We start from the raw sequence: 21539 nt of genomic DNA on the forward strand, positions 1-21539 counted from the left end.
TGATTCTGCAACTTGTATTTGGGGCAAAAATGGGAGTTCATAACCCACTTGAATCAAATGTATGAAAGATGATATGTCATGAGCTTTGTAATGTTTTGAACAACCAATAAAAATAAATAAATAAATAAATAAAAAGATGTTGTGTCCACCGAAAACTAAAAAATAAATATTAAAAAATTCTCTCTCTCTCTCTCTCTTTCTCTCTCTTTAAAAAAAAAGAAAAAAGAAAGGTATCTTAGTTATCTACAAGTTTGGGCATTTATGGAAAAAGCTACTATAAACATCCACACATAGGTTTTTGTATGAACACAAATTTCCAATTCATTTGGATAAGTGGCCAGGACCCCTAGGGCTAGATAGTACGGTAAGAGTACATTTACTTTTGAAGAAAATCAAACCATCTTCCAAAGTGGCTACACCATTTTGCATTCCTTCCAGCAGTCCCTGACATTTTCATAAAAATTTTAGGCTCATCTTATCAGTGTCTTCAAAAGGCCATCTGAGATTTTGCTAGAGATTGTATTGAATCTGTAAATCAATTGAAGGAGTATCGCATGCTTAAATTATTAAGTGTTGTCTTCCAATCCATGAATATGGGATGTCTTTCTGTTTATTTCAATCTTCTTTAATTTCTTTTAGAATGTTTTGTAGTTTCCAGGGAAAGCTTACATTTATTCCTAAGGATTGTGTTCTTTTTGAAGCCATTATAAATGGAATTGTTTTCTTAATTTTATTGTTCAATGCCAGTGTAGAGAAATACAATTCATCTTTTGCATGTTGATCTTATTCCTCATGCTCTTGATTATTTAGTCCAAAGTTTCCCAAGTGTATCTGACCAGAGGAACTCTTGCTTTAAGTAACTTTGATTAATATTCCTCAGATTTAATATTCTAACCATCCAGCCTTACACAATTCCCTATACTTCTTCCAGTGATCCACGTGGTCACATGCTTTCAAGCTCTGTTCATGCTGCACCCCTACAGGAAATGTCCTCCCCACCTAGACTGCTTGGAAACTGTCTGTGCCCACTCGAGTCTCCCTGCTCTGTGTCTCTTTCTCTGATGCCCACCTCTTCTCTCCACCCTTGGACCACCACTTCATCTGCTGGTTTTTCCTCTCTTTATTCATCTGTCTCCCTCTTAGGGCAGGCTGTGAAGACCTTAAGTGCCAGGCTCAGAGCAGGCAGCTCGGATATTTGTGACATGAAGCATTGACTGAAGGACTGACAAGAGGGGAAGGTAGGTACTGAACCCCTGTCTGCTCCTCACCCTCCTATTTCTCTGCCTCTCTCTGCCTCCTGTGTGCCTTGATTTCCTGGCTTGTTCTTGGTCCACAGACTCCATGCAGGGCCTAACATAGTCCTGGATCAGGCTCTGCCCAGGACCAAGCCTCTAGTCACCCTTTGGCCTGGTAACTCCTGTCCTTCCAGTCACCCTTGGCTCTAGCCAGAGAGGGAGCTTATTGGAAGGGCTCAGGGCTTGCTCTCCCATCTCCAGCAAAGTGGCTGACCTGAGAGTTTGGATCTATCCTTCTTTGTCTCTCTGAGCCTGCTTTTGCTCACTGTCTGCCAATGTCTGGAGGACAGATAGGGCATGGCAAATTGCCCCACGTGTCTATCAGACTGAGATAACATTCAGTGAGCACCAGAGATAGAAGCCCCAAGACACAGGGGACAGGTGATGTGCTGATCATATGCCTAGTATGCAACTGTCGTGAGGTTGACATGCTTCTTGAGCTGGTTTGGGAACCAACCTGGGGAGGTCACCAGGCCGTTTCCATCCAGGCCAGCCTCCTCCCACCTCCTCCACATCTTCTTTCTCCTTCGGGGGCCCTTCCCTTAGGGCCTGCGCCCATGAGCTACACCTGCTCCACATACATCCCCTCAGTCCTGCCTTTCCATGAGTTCTCACAAGATAGAGCTGGGTTTCTAGTAGCCTCTCCTGGATCCTGGCCTCCTTGCTGGACACACTGGAACATTTAGTTCCATTGTGGTATACAGCAAATGACAAGAGACACTTTTAGTATAACACTGTGCACCAGATAGCAGTGTCTTTATGCTCATCCATCTCATTTTATCCTCACAATCATATGGACTTAGTGTGATTATTATCCTCATTTTGCAGAAGAATAAATGGAATCTCAGCCCTTGGGAGAATCTTGCTAAGATCTCACAGGCATGATTTGCCTCTGTGTGCACTGCACTGCCTTAGGTCAGCCCATTTCAGCCCCAGAATGCAATGGAAGGATTGATCTTGGGAAGCACTGAAGGAGAGATTGAAGGATTAGTTAAGTGAGATGACCTAAGTTCCCTTATCTTGAACCCTTATGATCCTGGCCCATAGTAGATGCTCAATAAATATTGACCAGTGAGTCAGGTGCAGTGATGCATGCCAGTAATCCCAGTGGTTTGGGAGACTGAGGCTGGAGGGTCACGAGTTAAAAGTTAGCCTCAGGAATGGTCAGGTGCTAAGCAACTCAGTGAAACCCTGTCTCTAAATAAAATACAAAATAGGGCTGGGGATGTGGCTCAGCGGTCAAGTGCCCCTGAGTTCAGTCCCCGGTACCCCCCACCAAAAAAAATACTGACCAGTGAATAGCAACAGGAACAAATCCAGAGGGAGCCTGAGGCTATGGTCCCAAGCCCACAATTGAGACATGGTGCCAGTGGTATGGAGATGGTGCACTGGCCCATGGTGGTGGTGCCCTTGCTGGCCTTATGGGGCACCTAGGCTGTTTCCCCAGTCCTGCCCATCAGAGGAGCCCTCGGCCAGCCAGCCAGGGAGTTCCGCAGCCTGGAGATGGGCTCCTATCTCCCTGCGCTCCTTGGGAGAGAGGCGCTATCAGAAAACACTGCTTTGAAAGCCCTGACTGTCAAATGTATTCCCATCAAAAGGGCGGAAAGGCAGGCTGCCCCCAGCCTGCTTCACCCTGGCAGGCTCGGCTGGCTCCCCACGATGACTGGCGGGTGTGTATTTTAAAATATCTAAATGCAGCTGAAAATAAAAATTATTTACGCTCCCTAGCCAAGCTGGCAGCGTTTTGAAGCACACGCTGACGGTGCCTCTCCCTCCGCCTCTCCCTCGCTGATAAAGGGCCGTAAACAAGGCTGACGCGTTCGTAATAACCTTTTTCTTCCTCTCCTTCCTCCCTCTCCTGGGCTCCCGGCTTAGCCTCTCACTCACAGGCTATGAGGGATAATTTTTTTATTATTCTGCCATTAGCAGAGAACGGAGAGTTTGATGGTGGGAATAAAACATCCAATGGTTCAGAAAGAGAGGGCCAAGAAACAAGCAGGCAACTTTTATTTTTTCCACGTCAGCAGGGACCGTTGGGGTGTCACCCTACAGGGCCCCAAATTTATCTTCCCATATCCCTAATATTCCACCTCCTGCGGCTCCATTTCATTTCCCACTTTCTTTCCCAAAGGGGTCAGGGTCAAGTCCCACGGGGAAGGGGGACTGGGTTTTCCCACCAGATTCCTGATGGAGCCTGGACTCAAGTGGAAGGTGGCATGGATATTCTCTGGACATGGAGTAGGGGCCCCACGTGGCCTGGCCCCAGCTCATGAGCAGGTATGGGTGCTGCCCTCGGCAAACTTCTGTTGCTATGAAGAGGAGGCCAGCAGGGGTCTTTGGAACAGCTTTGATTGAGGATGCATCGGGGAGAGGCCGAGCAGAGCCTTGGAGGAGCTGAAGGTGACAAGATGGGAGTCCCAGGAGCATACCCCAAAGCACTGCAGAGGTGAGCGGCCCGGGATCCACAGACCTCCACAGCAGAACCGTGGCACTAGGGCAGGGGAGTGGGGGGCTGCTGGGGCCACAGGAGACCAGGCCTTCCAGGGGGTGTGGGAGGAGGGTATGAGGCACCCGCTCCATACAAAGATCCTTTCCAGGGAGCCTGGATGAAGAAACCTGTGGCTTTTGGGGCCCGTGGAGCTACAACTGAACCTAGAGCCATACATCCTGGTCCTAGAACTGGGGCCACAGGCCACACCCTTTTCTCTAGCTAAGTGACTGGCCAGGACATTTCTCTTCCCATGGGGACAAAATCCTCCTCTGCAGCCACCCTAACTCACTGCCTCCGGCACTCCAGAGCGCCGCAGGCACTGCTGGAGACTTGGCTGGGTCCCCCAAGTGCGCCCTCTCCAGGGAATGGCAGCAGAGTGGAGGGGGCTGACCTCCCCACTGGAGGAAGCCCAGGCCTCTCCTAGAAGGTGCCCCCACCCTCAAACAGGGGTGTCCCTAGGCAGGACACCCAGGCCACACTGCCCTCACCGAGAGCTGGTTGCAGCACTGGGTGCTGTGGGGGCCTCCTGCACGGGGTGACTAGAGAGGGCTTTGCGGAAGAACATGGGCCCCAGAGAGGAGGGGCAAGGAGAGGGTCCTGGCCCTCACCTCGCAGCTCCAGAGGCACTGCCCGCTCTGTGCTCATCGCCACAGTCTCCAGCAAATGACAGGAACAGGACTGGGGAAGGGGCACTTTTGCCAATTCTTACAAAGTCACCTGAACACCTAGAGTGGAACGTGGGCAAGCTGGGCGGGGAAGCTGGGGAGCTGGGAGGAGAAGTGGGTCCCGAGAAGCCAGGGGCTGCAAGGGAAGCACGCCCTCTCTTGCTGGGGTTGGGGGCAGGCCCCGCACGTAGCACGCGTGCTCCCAAGACACAGTGAGGCTCCCAGCCCAGGTGACGCGGGGTGGTGGTGAGAGGTGGCCAGCGGGCATGGGGCCTGCTCTGCTCTATCTCCTCAGAACACAGCTGTCGCACCTTGGCCAGACCTGTCACCCCCAGTACACAGTGGCTTCTGGGTACTGGGAAGTGGCCAGCCGTTGACCCCTGTCTGGACGTGATCCCAGTGCAGCTGCCCATTCCCCTTTGCAGATGAAGAGCCCAGAGGTGAGTCTGCTTTCACAGCCCATGGGAGGTACAGGACGTGACATCGGTGATGGGCTTTGTCCTTCTGAGGGTGGCCACAGAACGGGAGCAGACTCCATCTCCCCTGCCCCTCCTACCCTCGCTGTACAACATCCTTTCTTCTCACCATCAAAGGGACATCTGTCTCTCTGTGGGAGGGAGACCAGCATCCTGGGAACACACTCTGGGCTTTGATGTCCAGCTCAGCCAACTTGGCCAGGCCAGCAGCAGCCCCTCCACCCCTTGCCGCTGCCCGAGGGCTGCTGATCTGCTGTCCTCTGAGCCTCCTCCCTGCGTCTCCTCTGTGCCTCTGCCCAGCTCTGCTCTCTCTGTGGCCCTGGTCCCTTGAACCAGCTTGGCCAGGAAGCGCACCCCCTGCCTGCACTTGATCTGGATGGGCTCCCACCCCCCGGGGACTGACTCTGCCCCTGCCGGAGACCCCTCAAGACCCATTGTCCCATCATCTGCCTGTGTGCCATCCCATGTGTGTGCATGTATGTGTCTCTCTGTTCCCCAACCTGCAGGAGGGAGACCCCAGGTCAGGGCCTGAGGCCCCCCCGCCCCTCCACTAGGACTCCTTTGCTTCCTTGCTGTGTCCCTGGCAGAGCAGGCCAGGGCCAGCTCCAGTAAGAGAGCAATGGCTGCTGGGCCCTGAGGAAGTCACAGAACCTGGAGAAGCAGGTGGGGAGAGGAACTCTGGAGCCCAGAGGAGCCCTGGGAGCTGGGAGCACGATGGGGCAGAACCCAAGAGAGCTGCGGCCACCCAGCTCCTCAGTCCAGGCCCATGCTCGTCCCCAGAGTGGGTAGCTGGCCTGCCAGGGCAACAGGACAAGATGGGGAGGGTGAGCTGGCCTTCCGCCTGGCTCCCATCATCCTCTCTCCCCCAGCAGGCCGTGCGCATTGCTAGCAGAGGGGCGGGAGGAGACAGGTGGTTCCTTGAAAGGCAGGAGGCCCCGGAAGGACAGGCCTGGCCTCCCCAAGATGTGCCTGGGGCCTGCTCCACTCTGAGTTAGCAGATGGGAGACCTCCCCGGTGGGTGTCAGTCACTCCCTGAGCCTGTCTCCCCAGGCTCTCCTTTGCCCTCTCTGAGCAGTGGGACCAGGGTTCTGTGGGGTCTGGGATGGGGACAGATGTGAAGGGATGGAGGCCGCCCCAGTAGCCTACGCTCTGGAGATTTCAGGCTTCATTGAGAGATGTGAGCATCCAGAGGAGGGAGGTGGTGCACCCAGATTCTCAGCAGGACCCGTCTAGGCAGGATGATGCTCTCCTGCTCTCCCAAGAGAAAAGTGGCCCAGGTCGGGGGCAGTGTGAAGTCTCTTTCTGAACATGTCTACACTGACTGTAGGCTGTAGGGACCCAGGGGACAAGTCCAGGATCAAGAATGTCAGGCAGTTGGGTAAGGTGGCTCACACCTGTAATCCCAGAAGCTCGGGAGTCTGAGGCAGGAGAAGGAAGAGTTCAATGCCAGCCTCAGCAACTTAGCCAGACCCTAAGCAGCTCAGGGAGACCCTGTCTCTAAATCAAATACAAAAAAAAATGGCTGGGGATGTGGCTCCGTGGTTAAACTCCCCTGGGTTCAATCCCTGGTACGAAAAAAAAAAAAATGCCAGACAAAGAGCATTAGTGTTTACAGGCACAAGGATACAGAAGTCTCTCGCACACCCCTGCACACCCCTGCACATGCCTGCACAGGATTGGACAATTCACACAAGCTTGTTGGCATGTACACACCTCATATGTATGTGCACACTTGTTAGACACACATGATCATAGACACAAGCACACCTGGGCACATATTAAACACTCGTATTTGCATACCACACACTTACCACTCACACGACCTTGGCCTACCCACCCCAGGCACAGATCACACCTCCTTCCCTTTGTCCACAAACCCCTCACCATCGTGGTCCCAATGCAGAGAGAACCCTCCACACTCCTCCACTGTGCTCGTAACTGTCCTGACTCAGCCACATGCATCAAGCAAGCGCAGCCCCAGCCTCCCATGCTGACTCCTCCCTTTTAAGCCTGAGGACCGCAGTGGACAGGGACGGTAAGAAGCAGGGAGATGAGCAGACTGCTCTCCCATTTTATAGATGGGGCCATCGAGGATCCAACAGAGCAGGACGGGCCTTTTGTGTCTGCTCTTCCTAGGCCAGCCTCTTTCTGCTGAAGGGGACACCCAGAAGTTCCACTTCTAACTGGATGAGGGCCAGGCCCCTTCCAGAGAGAAGCAGCAGGACACAACCCCGTCTGCTACTGGTCGTGGTGGATGAAGAGGATCAGGGAAAGTGGTGATGGCGGCCAGTTCCTCCTGGAGGAGACACTGACCAGAGCAAAGGCGAGGACTGGGAATGTGCAGGTGCCAGTGACAACAGCGAGCCCTCGACCAGGCACACCGAGGAATGGAGGAGGACAGCCCTGGCAGGGGGGCCTGGGCTTGAGCCAAAGGGACCTGGAGCCAGCCCGAGGCCTTGTGCTGTGGCAGGAGCCCCTCCTGGCCTGCCAACAGCCTTGACCTCCACAAGACCATCTGTGAGAGAACCTGCAGCCTCAAACTGAGAGCCAAGATGGGGAGGAGTCTGTCCAGCGCAGGGCGCGGCCCAGGGGACACTGCTCCTGAAGGGCACAGGCCAGGCCCTGTCTGGGCCCGGAGGCTGCCCTGCAGGTGAGGCCCACTTTGCCCACCCTCAGATGGGTGGTACTCTGGAGCCACCGATGCTCCTGCTCAAGGACATCTTTATATCAGTAGGACTTTATTATTTGAGTAGTGGTCACTACACCCCCACAATTCACTTTTTCCATTGGTTAAGGTGACTTAGGAGGGTCCCAGCTGTGAGTCCCAGGGAGGCAGCAGCTCCTGCTTTCTGGGTTGGGCTTAGATCTATTGAGGACCCAGGTTCAGGGGCAGGCTGAGGGTATTACCCTCCTGGACCCTCCTTAGTTGAAATCTCTGAGGGAGGGGTGTCTAGAGGTCGAAGGTCAAACCATTTTAAAGAGCAGGTTGGTCAAGGATGCCTTGGGGGACTCCAGGTTTTATGCGTCTTATAGTTTGTGTATCAGTCTTTTGTTATTATTGCCGATGTTCTATTTGTTCCAAGTAAATATCTGACATCGTCCAGGGCAGAGGATTCGGCTGATGAAATGCTCCACACAGTGTCTTCCCCTGAATAGGCCTGAAATGCTGGCACCGTCACAGAGCACACAGCACACGTTGTATGTAGATATGCATGCGTGAGCTCGAGGTGAGGCAGGACGGTTCCTTGCTGCCTGCTCTGGGCCCCAGGAGAGAAAGAAGGTCCAAGAGACAGACCAAAAGGACCTCACCTGTCCCAAGCGGCTTGGGAGCAGGTAAGGGAATATGGTAGGGGATGGGGACAATGCGCAGGGCTGTGCCCAGGCCAGTCAGAGCCTTGGAGGCTACAGGCCTCAGCAGAATCCTGAACAGAGGAATGTGGGTGCATCTTTTGGGGACCAGAATAGACCCCGGATGATCTCATGCCCTCCATGGGCCTTGGGCTCTTCTGAGGACCAAGGCAGACATCAGTGAGCCTCGGGGGTTCAAGCCTTGGAGGCCCCATCCCTGCAACCCAGGCTTGGCAGCCTTAGTGGGTCTCCCTCAAGACTAGGCGCTCCTGGGGCTGAGAAGGGGCCTCCCTTGAAGGCAGGTGCTGGGGAGGCCCCGCCTGGCTGGACAGTGAATGGGCCCGGAGGCCATAAATCCCGGTTCAGGAAACCAGCCCCGCCTGGCTCTGCAAGGGCACTTAATTTAAACCACTGCTGTCACAACAGCTTTGTGGCCTACTCGCCTGGGCCTGTGGGATTTATGGCCCCGGAGAGACCATCTCGTTCCTCAGGCACTGGCTGAAGGCCCGGTCCCACCCAGCCATAGCCAGGCCCGGTCCCAGCAGAAGCCCTGCCCCTGAGGGTGTCCCACTGAGAGCAGCCCTTCCACCCTTCCCAGGGCCCCCGGGCCTCTGCACCACTGGTAAACATGTCCTGGATGCTGACAGGGCATGGGGAGGGTTCTGAGATGGGACACCAATGTGCCTCTGCCAAACTTCTACGTGGGATGTGCTGGGGCTTCCTCTCTCTCTCCTTTTGAGCCTCCTGCCCTGTCCTGCCTCTCATTCCTTACGGACCTCCTTGGGAGGCTGCGGCAGACCCTGCTCACACCAGGTCAGGGGGCAGGACGTCCATTGACTGCCGCGGGCCTGGGTCCCAGAGCTGCCTCCTTCCGCATCCAGATGAAGTTCTGCCAGGGCTGGTAATCAGGCTGGATTACCTGAGTAATCCTCCCTGCCCCAGGGCTCCATGCCTGCTTCTAAATGAGGAATGATGATGTCTCCTGACCTTGGGGCCAAAGCAGAGTGAGGAGGAGTACTCACATTTTACTCATGTCTCCTAAAAATCACAGGAACTCTCCAAGGCCTCCCCTGCCCCCAATGACTTCCTACCACCTGCTGTGCCCTTTACAACCACCAGGAGTCAAAGGACTAGTCCACGCAGGGCTTCTGTTCAGAACCAGGCAAGACTGGATTTGAATCCACATCCCTTGCTGTGTGTCCTTGGGCAAGATGCTCAGCCTCTCTGAGCCCATTTTTCCATTTTTGAAATGGTGACATATAGGTCGGATGGAAGGATTCTTTGAGGTGAGAACCTAAAGCATCTGACCCAGAGGCTGACTCACCATAGGTGCTCAGGAACACTGAAGTTTGGTGGAATCACTGGGACTCCTTCCCAGTGGAGGGCCACCGAGAGCAGGTGAAAGCAGCTGAGCCTCATCCCCTTCCGTCCTGTGACACGTCTGGCAGGATGGGCACTGCACTGCTTTCTAGGGGCAGAAACTGGGTAGGCTGGGGCTGCTCCAGGTTCTGACCCAGGTCCTGGAGGCCTCCGGAAAGGCCACCCCCCGAAAGGCCTCTTATTGTCTGTCCTCTCCCAAGTCCAGCAGCTGGGTCAGGCCCGCTGGCCTGAATGCCTGGGCTGACTCAAAAGAGGCCTAAGCCCACCCCGCCCAGATCCTCCAGGCCACAGTCCCAGTTGACCCAAGACTAAGACCAGAGTCAGCGAAGTGGACGGAGTCAAGGCCCAGAGCCTTCTCCTCAGGCCCGAGGCCCAGGCCAGCTGGTCTTGCCTGCTGCACGGACCACCTGCCTCTCCCGACAGAGGAGGAGCCCCTGTGGGTAGGACCTGGGATCTCTCAGAGCCAGCTAGCCACCTGCCAGTTGGATCACGCCTTGAACCCCTGACCCTGCACGCCCAGCCCTGGGCAGTCTGCTGAGGAGCCAGGGAAGGAGCTGGTGGTCTCTCTCCTGGACCTGGGAACAGCAGGGGGAGCTGGGCCAGAGCTGGGGCTGGAGGACCCAGAGGATGAGCATCAGAGATGGTAAAGGAAGAAAAATCTGTGGGTGCAGAGGAGCAAGGACCTGGGGGTTGGAGGGAAGTCAGGCATTCTTCATGAGGAGCTGCCCACTGAGGGAGCAAAACGTATTGGCCCATTTCACAGATGAGGCCAGTGGAGTCTGGAAGGGACAAGAAGTATACTTAAGGGGCCAGGCGTGGTAGCTCACGCCTGCAATCCCAGCAGCTGGGGAGGCTGAGGCTGGAGGATCACAGGTTCAAGGCCAGCCTCAGCAACTTAGTGAGACTGAAAGCAACCTAGAGAGACCCTGTCTCTTAAAAAAAAAAAAGGGCTGGGATGTGGCTCAGTGGTCAAGCGCCCCTGGGTACAACCCCTGGTACGAAAAGAAGAAGAAGAAGAAGAAAACGACGATGACTTAAGGGGCTGGTGATCTGAAGCATAGCTGGAGCCACAACGTTGGGACCAGCAGTGTTCAGGCTAAGGAGGGGGTGATGGGAGCCAGGGGTTGGGGGGAGCAGAAAGGAGTCCTCAAAGCCCCGGGCGGGAGGAGTTTGTCTTTGCCCTTCCCTGACCCTTCACATAGCAGGGGACCGGGAAGCCTTGGGGAAGACTTTGGGGTCACAGAAGGGCCCCCGTAGGTGGTGATGGTTCCTCAAGGCCCGGCCTCCACCCCCACAGCTCTGGGAGGCTGGGGAGGAGGGGCCGCCCCAGCCCCTCTAATAGATTCCTCTTTGATCATGTTTTTGTGACCTTTGTAAAAGGCAATTTAAATTCTAATTGTCCTGTGAGTACCAAAGGAATCAATTAGAGACAAGAGCCGCTAATTGTGCGGGGGGGGGGGGGGGGGGGGGGGGGCAAGTGGGGGGCAGGAGGTGCAGTGAGGAACAGGCGCCCCACGCCCCAGCAACCGTCTGGAGCCTCCAATCCGCCTCTCCTCCCTAGTCTGGGGTGGAGGTTGCCAGGGTCCTCCCCGCCCAGGCAGTCTCCCGAGGCCACGGCGCAATGCTGAGGGGACGGCCCCCGGCCCCACAGGCCGCACCTGCCCGAGGCCCACCTGGAGCCCGAGGAAGCTGTGGCCACCCCTGCGGCAGCATCTCCCGCACCCCCTCTGCTGCCCCTGCCCTCCCCCTTGGAGCTGTGGCTGTCCCTCCCCGCCAGTGGCCCCTGAGGAGGCAGGCAGCCTCACCTCACCCAGGACGGGCACACACTGGACACGTCCTCACGGCAGGGCCGGCTGCACCATGGACTCGCTCTTATTTGTGCCTGGTGTTTAGAGCTGGGCTGGGCACGGCAGATGGTGCTCCTTGCTCTGCTCTTCCTTGCAGGGGTCCTGCATGGCTCAGAGGGACAGTGGTCATGAGCAGGGTGCCTCAGTCTGGCCTTCAAGGCCACTGTCAAGGCCCTCGCCCATTCCCGGGCCTCCCTCAGGTCCCCTCAGCCAGGCAGCACCACTGGTCCCTAGGCCCCTGGGGCTCAGTCATAGCTCTGCTCACAGAGAAGACTCAGGTCTCAAAAAAGCCTTAGTCCAACCCTTCCTGAGCCTCAGAAGTCTCTCTTTGGTGTGTCTGATAATGGTTAGGTTATAACATGTCATTCTATTTTTTGTTGTTGTTGTTGTTACCGGGGATTGAACTCAGGGGCACTCGACCCCTGAGCCACATCCCCAGCCCTATTTTGTATTTTATTTAGAGACAGGGTCTCACTGAGTTGCTTAGCGTCTCACTTTTGCTGAGGCTGGCTTTGAACTTGCAGTCCTCCTGCCTCAGCCTCCCGGGCCGCTGGGATTACAGGCGTGTGCCACCGTGTCCGGCAACGTGTCATTCTCTTGTGAGGATGAAATGACATAATATATGTAAAGCCCCTGGAGTAGGGCTTGGTACACAGTAAGCACTCAATAAATGTTATTCATCACAAACATCCATCATCCCCTCCATGTGTCCATCTTACCTACTTTCCCCCAACACTACATACGAAGCATGCGTTAGGATCGTCCCTCCACAGTCTCTCCACAGACAAGTGCCCCCCCCCCCAGAGCAGGAATGTAAAGCTTGCCCCATGACCCAGTACAAAATAGATACCAATTAATTGTCATTATTCTGTACTGATTCCCTACAGCCTGAATGCTGGACTCCCTGGGGTCTTCTCACAGGGTCAGCCAAGTATGCATCCCAATAGCAACACCTCACCTGGCTCAGGCGCTCACTCGGGACACTCCAGGGAGGAGAAAGGGGAATGGGAACAAGAAGGCCTTACCTCAGAACCTCTAGCTGCAGAGCCCAGGAAAACCTGCTCCCATGGCCTGTGGCCAGGACCAGGGCTCAGTATGTAGCCAGGAACAGGGCTCAGAGTGTGACCAGGGTCAGGGCTCAGTATGTGACCAGGACTAGGGCTCAGTGTGTAAACCAGCTCAAAACTCAATCTGTTACCAAGGTTGGGATTTAGTTCCGAGTCTGAGCCTCAATCTCCTTTTTTTCCTGTTTGACAAGCAGGCATGTGGCCTGACTCCCAGATTTTTCCAGGCAGACAAGGTATGAATTGTTGAGTTTGAATGCAGTAACTTCCTCTCTCCCATATCCTCCTGGTTATCTGAAAGGTGTTTTGTTTTGTTTTGTTCTTTTTGTACCAGGGATTGAAGCCAGGGGTGCTTAACCACTGAGCCACATCCCCAGCCTAAGTTGCTGAGGCTGGCTTGAACCTGCGAACCTCCTGCCTCAGCCTCTCAAGCCTCCAGGATTACACACGTGTGTGCCACCGCACCCAGCTTGATATGTGTTTGACCAGAAGAAAATCTTGGCTGCTGGTGTGAAGGTGCTGCCGGGATCCTTGCAGCACTTATGACCCATGTCCTGAGAGCAGGGCCACCAGCTAGCTGTGGCAATGTGGACCAATCATCTGCCTTCCTCAGGCCCCCCTTTCTTCTGAAAGACCCTGGAGACACCTCACCAACAACCTTACATGATGCACACTCCCTGAAAGCCTGGTCCCCCCTGTGGTCATCAGGATCAGCCAAAGGTACTTGGTGGGCACTGGCCTGGACCTCCTTGGGAAATCGACCTGAATGTTTTCTCACTGAGATTTAAGCTGCCACCTCGCAGCCCCCATCTCCACCATAGCCCTGTCCATCATGCTCCCAACTGCAACCAGAGTGGCTGTCAAGTGTGAATCTGGCCATGTCACTTCCCAACTGGACCTACATGGAGCTCAGGGAAGAAGACTGAGCAGCCCTCTGGGCTCCTGTGCTTTGCAACCATGAGGGAGGGGGCTCTCCAGCAGAGTGGAGGCCGTGTGAAGACAGAGGGGTCGAAGCCCAACCCTTAGACTCTTTTTGAGTTTTTTGGTACCAAGGATGGAACCCAGGGGTGCTTAACCACTGAGCCACTGCCCCAGCCCTTTTTTAATATCTTACTTAGAGACAGGGTCTTGCTGAGTTGCTTAGGACCTTGGTAAATTGCTGAGGCTGGCTTTGAACTTGTGATCCTCCTGCTTCAGCCTCCTGCTTCAGTCGCTGGGATCACAGGCATGTGCCACCACGCAGGCTCCAACACTTAGATTCTTAAGGGAGTGAGGGGAGACACCTGCAAAGGAAAGTGAGGCATGAAGGGAAATCCAGCAGCCAGTGCATATCATGGAAGCTGCAGGAAAACACGAGAAGAGTGGAGGCCAGTTCGATCCCTCACTGGGTTCGGCAACTTGGAAGTTGCTGGTGACCTCAGTGAGGCTGGTGATCTCAGGGGTAGGAAATCAGAGACGGGCAGTGAAGGCAAACAACTCTTTCAAGAAGCAGAACTGGGACAAGACTAGCCATGGCAGAGCAGGGGGCGAGCAGAGGTCAAAACCCAAGCACCCTCAGCCTGGGTGCTGTCCCACACCTGGTCCACTCTCCCCACCCTACCTTTCTGCACCTGGCTCCCAACACTTGCCCTTTAAGACTCATGCTGGGGGAGGTGGGAGGGCAGATGTAAAATAGATGGTCAAGTTCAGAGGAGAGAGGTCCAGAAATAGTCCAGACTAGCTCAAGGTCATCCATAGCCAGCCAGTTCCAGGGCAGGGATGCAGGTCTCCCAGCTCCTGCTCCCCTGTTCCCCATCTTTGGGTTGGTAGCCTTCGCTTCCCGGGCCTCAGGAGGAAGGGGGAGGCAGGAGGGAGCCGGAGGGGTGGAGGACGGAGGCTCCTTAGGCTGTGAGGAGCCGGGCAGGCTCTAACAGGGAGGCACTGTTCATTCAACCAGGGTGCCATCAAGGTCCAGAGCTGGGAATCCGTGACAGTTCCAGGTCCCAGACCTGCCCCCACCTTGCCAAGCGATGCGGGGCTCTTCCCTGTCATACTGAAGCTTCTGAGCCCCTATTTGTGACCAGACGAAGGTAAACCAGCTGCCCCCAGGGCCTTCCTGCCACTTCTGCTGAGAGGTGAGAGGCAGGGTCCGCCGCTTCTTGGGAGCCAGGGCAGGGCCGGAGTGAGGCTGCGCCACGTCCTGGCCCTGCTGTCTTGTGTGGAGGACACGAGGACACGGCTGTGAAATGTAAGTAAAACCCAGGGCTAATTTCCTCGGTCAGAAGGAGGAGGCATCGCGGCGTTTTCAAACCCTAATTAAAGCCGCTCGGGCAGTGTAACACCAAAATCAGCTCCAAGATCAATATTGCTATTCATTTAGAAGTGTAACGAGGTTAGAGAGGTGAGCAAAGGAAATAATTAACTCATTTGCAGCCTTTTTAAACAGAAACAGTCATTTTAATCTCCAGGGTAATTAGCTATGCTCTGTCCATCAATCATGACGGTGGCCATTATTTTAAATATTTGATTCATCAAGGAAGGAGGGGTTACAGCACCCCGCCTAGCCCCCAACACTGGCCCCAATTCTGGAATGGCACCTGGGTGGGCATGGGGAGCACACCTCTCTCGGCATTCTAGGCCAGCACCCACCCAGAGGGACTGGTGGGAGGGGCTGGCCACATAGGCGTCCCCAGGTGGGCAGGTCTGCAGGTACAGGAACAATTCTCTCTCCAAGCTTGGATCCTGCGAGATGACAGGCCCTGCCCTAGACTTGGAAGCCTTAGGGACTTGGAACAGAATGTTCCAGGCGCTACTGATAACTTGCTAAGACCCGGCCACCTTCTCTGTCAGTCCTAGGTCGTGTTGGATGCCCGCAGAATTAGACAGTTCACTGGTTCCAAGTGCCCAGGGGCCTCCGGCCACTGGAGGGCAGCAGAACCCCAGGGACCCCTGAGCCCAAGGGCTGGGCTGTCCAGAAGAGGGCGGCGGCTGAGCCGGAGCTGTGCCCTTTGGAAAAGGCTCAGCTGCTCCTGATGGGAAGTCTCCTCTGGCACCACCTCTGAGGCCGACTCCAGCGGGTAGGCAGATAGCAATTGCTGTCCCCATTTAGCAGATGAAAATTGAGGCCTCAGAGAGGGTCAGGACCTCCCCAGACCTCATGACCCGTGCTCAGCCCTTATGCCAGGTTGCCATGGCTCAGTCCTGAGACTTAAAGAGGGGACATTGTGGCAGGAGGAGGACAAAGGTGACCCAACTGTCCTCTGCTACGCCCAACCGCCCGAACTTTGTCATCTTCACCAGACAAAAGGATCCCCCAAACCACTGGCCCATCCCCTCACATTCCAGATGGGAAAACTGAGGCTCATGAAGAGGCAGAGTATTGCTCTACGGATCTTCTCATTATTTTGTAAGCACAGAATTTCTGACCTAAGGACCTTCTGATGCATCAGGAGGAAACCTTGTAAACAGATGGTGACCACAGAATGGGCCGGGAGAGTTGCAAGACAGGTCAGGGCAGGAGCCAGGGAGCCCAGCAGAGGAACACACACCGGGCAATCAGGGCAGGCTTCCTAGAGGAGGGGGCCTCAGCTGAATCACAACAAAAGGCAGAGAAGAGCATTTCCGACAGGAGGAGGCACAGAGAAGAGGGCAAGGAGGCCAAGGAGGCCAAGGAGGTAGGAATCAGGCATGGGGGACCACGGGCCATGGCAGGAGACTGGAACGGGAAAAGGGACAGGCTTAGAGGGTGGCCATGAGCTGGAGATGGGGTCCGGAAGTTGAACCTAAGATGTTGCAGCATGGACCGTCACTGCCCTGCTGAGCCCCCATCTGTCTGCTCTGAAGCAGCTGCCCCTAGCACCAGTGGACACGCCCTCTGAGCACGGTGATGTCACTCTACCATCCTTGGTGCTGTCTTCCTTTCTGGGGCCCAGGTGAGGAAAGTCTGGGCTGGCAGAGGTGGGGAGAAGGTCCTGGGAGTTCTGGGCACAGGGAAAGGAGAGAGGGTGAGAGGGACCGCCAGGTCAGCCGTCAGCTCACCCTCACAGCCCTCCTTTTCAAGACTATCTGGGTCAGGGCAGCCGGTCCTCTCTGCCCTGTGCCAGAACAGCACTGAAGACTCTTCTTGTATGCCTCCAGCTCTGGGGAGCTCACCCCTCAAACAGCTGTCACGGGGAGAAGTTCCCTGTGGCTGTTGAGTGCCCTCTCTTCTCTGTCGTCACTGGCTCTGTCCCTGGGATCCCCCGAGAGCCTGCTTCAGAGTCTTCCTGGGCCATCCCTTGGGCCTGCGGGACTGGATCCACTGGGCAGGAAAGAGAACAAGATGGTCAGTCACTGAGGAGCAACCCAGAAAGGCCAGGGAGCTTGGGTGGGTGGCCCAGCTGGCCCAGAGTTTGTGGGGAGCCTTCTGATCCTCCAGATTGAGGGGGAAAGGAAGGATGGCAAAGGGGAGGCAGAAGGAGGAAGAAGAGGAGGGAGGGAGGAGGATCTTGCTCAGGCCAGGAGCTCGGTTGCTAGGGGCAACGGCATTGCATTCCAAGGAGGAACCAGATGCTGAGGAGGGCGTCGGGAGGACGACGGGAGCTGGGGTCCAGACTACAGATCTACAGACCAGGGCTCTGAGGGCTTGGGGTGGGGGGGCCAGGCAGCCAGGACCCCAGGAGGCCAGAGTGTTGTGGAGCCTGGCAGGCAGGCGTTCTGCGGTGGCGGTGCTGACCCCAGGGCCCAGAGGCAGGCATTAAGAGTGGGAGAAGGGGCGGAGGGCTGGCCAGCCACATTTGTAAGCTTCCCACAGCCGCTCTCAGGGCTACAATTTGTCTGGGACTCCAGAGTTCAAGCAGATGGGAGGCTGGGGCTGGGGCAGGGCTGGGGAGGAATGCTTAATCCAGCACCGGTGGTCACACCCAGGCCCCCCAGGGCCCTGCTGGATCACCAGCCTGCACTCCCCACCTTCCTGCCTGGATCCTGGGAAGAACAGGCAGTTGCAGAAAAAATACAAGCTGAAAAGACTGGGGTCCTCTGGGGCTTTGGATCACCCCCAGCCCCTTTGAGATCATTTTCTGTGTCTATAAAGTAGTAAAATAAACTTGTCCTTGGATATACTTATCAACAGTTAAGTCTATACACATGTGAGAGTCCCTGGCCAAGATAATAAAAATAAAGGAGAAAAAAAAATATAAAAGGAAGGGCAGTTCCATTCACCTTGCATTTACTCTGCACCAGGACAGATCTGTGCTCCCATTTTCTGGATCAGCAAAACTGAGGCTTAGAGAGTTCTGGGAACTCAACAGAAAACTCCAAAGTCCTCCTCACCTCTTGAAGTTGCTCCCACCAAGACCTCCCTGAGGTTGCCCTGGGGTGGGGGGTAACCCCTCAGACCCAAACTCCAAGGTTGAAGCCTCCTCCCCAAACTCCCCAAATCCCCAACTCCATCCCCCCCTTTTAAAGCATCCACCACTGCTCAGTTGACTCAGCCTCCTCGGCCTAACCAGTCAGCCAGGTAGTCATCCCTCCCCATCCCAGCATTTAAGTCCCCACCCCATATCCTGTCATGTCCTTGTCCCTGACACATGCCCACAGCTGGCCTGCTTGCCTCCTGCCCGTTCCAGCTACTATTATTATACTGTAAGAAGTGCAGCCCCACCCCAAATGTAAGGGCCTAAAACAGTGACCATTCCACTATACTCATGGATTCTAGAGGCCAGACAATTGGACAGGACACAAAGAGCCTGCTGCACAGCGTTGGTGGTGGGGCCCAATGTCTGGAGTCAAGAACCATCCAGAAAACCCTGCGCAGTGGTGCATGCCCGTAATCCCAACTGCTCCGGAGGCTGAGGCAGGAGGATCCAGCCTCAACTGGATTTCCTGTTGAAATCAGCCTCGGCAACTTCGTGAGGCCCGAAGCAACCTAGCAAGACCCTGTGTCTAAATACAATATAAAAAGGTCTGGGCAGGTGGCTCAGTGGTTAAGCACCCTTGGGTTCAATCCAAGTAACAACAAAAAGTATCCAGAGGCTGGCTCATTCAGACCTGGCGGTTGATGCTGGTGTGGGTGGGAGCCAGGCCAGGGCTGCCAACCAGAACCACATGCACACCACCCGTGCTCGTGGTGGCCTCCTCAGGGCATGGTGGTCAGTTTGATAGGACACCTTACATGTTGGCTTAGGGCTGCAAGCGTGTCTAGATGGGGTAGAAACTGCATTCCATCTCATGACCCAACCTCAGAAGTCCTAGAGTGTCATCTCTGCCAAAGTCTATTGGCCAAAGCAGTCACGGCCCATCCAGACCCACCTCCAGGAGCAGGGCCCAGGTCACACTGCAGGAGAGCCTGTGGGGCAAGAGAGACTGCTGTGTCCCTTTTTGGAAAACACAAGCTTCCCTGTTGCCTTCATTGCTACGATGAAAGCCCTGCCCACCCCCTTCCCTGAGCCCTGTGCCCTCCTGCCCGACACTGCCCTGTCTCCTGCAGGATCCCTGCCCAGATGCAGAGCTACAGCTTCACACCAAGGGACCAAGGAACAAACCTCAACCCCATGCATGATGCCTCCCAAGGAACCCCTGGCTCCCCCCCCTTCCTTGGGACACTGCCTTCCCCAGCTTCTTCTCTCTGGGCCACTACCGCATCTGTGCTTCCCAGGGCCCCAGCAACCTCTGGATTACTCTCTGGAGACTTGTACCCCACCTACTTGCTGGTGACCGTGCAGTCAGTGGTTCCAGCCCAACACTCCCAAAGGACTCACTCACTTGAGGGTCTCCATCTCCTCTTCCACCGGCTGTCCCACCCCCCTTCACTCTCCTCATCTGGGGCAGCTCTGGTCACCCTGGCACTCAAGCCAGAGGTCCTCTCTCCAGCACCCAGCCAACCCACTCCAGGTCCTCTGGGCTCACCCGAGGCCAGCCCTCCCCCTGCCTCTGCTCTCCCTGGGGCTGCTGCCTCCCTGCGGGCTCTCCTCCCAGCCATCCCCGAGCTCTGCCTCACCTGGAAGCCTGACCTTGCCTCTCCCCTGAAACCCTTCCAAGACTCCCGCGTTCAGCACAAAACCCCAGCTCCTGCCAACACATGCAGAGGCTCTGGCTGCCATTTGAGCTCTTCCCTCCTGTCTGGCTTCATTTATCACTGTCCCCCTCCTCACACCTGTGCTCAGGGCTCCGGTCCCCGGAGCAGGCTGCCTTTCTCTTTCAGAGCCTTCCTAAGCTGCTCCCTGGAAAGGACCACTTCTCTGGGGCCCTTGCCCACAGAAAGTCTGTTCACCTTCTTAGCACTGTCCCTAGACTTTTCTGTGACAATGGAGATGTCCATGTCCTGTCTCTCACAAAGGATATGGTAGCCACAGCCCGCTTGAAATGTGGCCAGTGTGGCTGAAGAACTGACTTGCAATTCTTTTTTCAATTAATTTAAATGTAAATGGCCACATGTGGCTAGTGGTCACTGTTTCAGGTAGTGCAGCTCCAACGTCCATCTCTTCCTGACCCTCCACGCCTGGCCAGATGCCTCTTTTCTATGTTCCCAGGGTGCTGTGATCTTTAAGGTGTTTATTTACTGGTTTCTCTTCACTGGCCTGAATTCTTCTAGGGGCCATCTCTCTTTCTTTTTGCTTTCTTTTTTCTTGTTGGGCCCTGGGCATAAACCCAGGGGCACTTAACCACTGAGCAATATCCCCAGCCCATTTTATTTTTTATTTTGAGACGAGGTCTCATCAAGTAGCTTAGAGCCTTGCTAAATTGCTGAGGCTGGTCTTGAACTTGCAAACCTCCTGCCTCTGTCTCCCAGGTTACTGGAATTCCAGGCATGTGCCACTGCTCCTGGCCTAGGGGCCACCTCCTATTCCTCCCGGTGTCACCAACTCCAGGCTCTTAGTGAGTGCTCAATAGCTACACTAGGTGACTGAATATTTTGAACCTAGATCTAGGCATGAACTGGACTTCCCATGAGGACCAAATCCAAAATGGTTCTGCTGAAGATCCGAGTAACTGTGTGTTCATCCACGCGTGTCCGCGAGCTCACCCGTGCAGGCCTCTACCCCGCTGGGGCCAGTTGTCTCACACACACGCTGGCACCCTGGGCTGGACAGGAAGCGCGCCTCTGAATTGGCCTTTATGAACATCAAACCCTGTTTCATTCTTGTTTCTAAGATGCTTCATCTGCATTGCAGATGAATCTCCAGGGAATTTACAAAGAGATGCTTCCAATCCTCTGCCGTGGACCACCTGCCCACTCCGCTCCATGGTCCATAAAGTAGCCCTTGCAAGTACGAGGGAAATTTGCCTGTTTTTTATCATTATTATTATTATTTATTTATTTTAATTTTTTTGGTACAGGGGTTGAACCCAGCCCACTTAGCCATGGGGTCACATCCCCAACCTTTTTTTTTTTCCATTTTGAGACTGGGTCTTGCTATATTGCTGAGGCTGGCTTTGAACTTGCGATTCTCCTGCCTCAGCCTCCCAAACCATGGGATTACAGGTGTGCACCTCGGCGCCCAGATCATTTCTTGTTTTTTGATGTTCTTGCTCAGGTTTTGATAGCGAGTGTCCTTCAGATGAGGTCTCAGGCTTGTTTTTCCCCACACATCTCCTCCCCCCTCCTCTCCTGCCCTGGCTCCCCCATTTCTGCTGGAACATGGTTATCCACCACCCCCAATCTGGGACAGTCATGCCAGAAGGGTGAGCTTCTGGGGCTGGAAAGGGGAAGAAGGCATGGATCTTGCCCTCAAGGAGTTTCTGGCAGGAGAGAGCTAGTTGTCGTTCTGTCCTGTCCTTAATCCCCTACAATGTCCTTACCAAGCAGAATCCTGGAGTTCCCGCTCTGGACAAGTTATCAGAGGCCTGATGTCATTCCCATTGCACAGTCAGGGAGACTGAGGTCTGGGGAATGGACTGGACTCGCCACAACAGAACAGGGCAGAGGGCCCTCAAGCCCCCATCCTCAGTCTGGGGTTCTGGATATCATGTCCCCCACCCCCTGCACCCCACCTGCCTTTCCTCCACCAGGCTGCC

This window comes from Marmota flaviventris, chromosome 2 (genome assembly GCF_047511675.1).
Source record: "Marmota flaviventris isolate mMarFla1 chromosome 2, mMarFla1.hap1, whole genome shotgun sequence".
Lineage (NCBI taxonomy): Eukaryota > Metazoa > Chordata > Mammalia > Rodentia > Sciuridae > Marmota > Marmota flaviventris.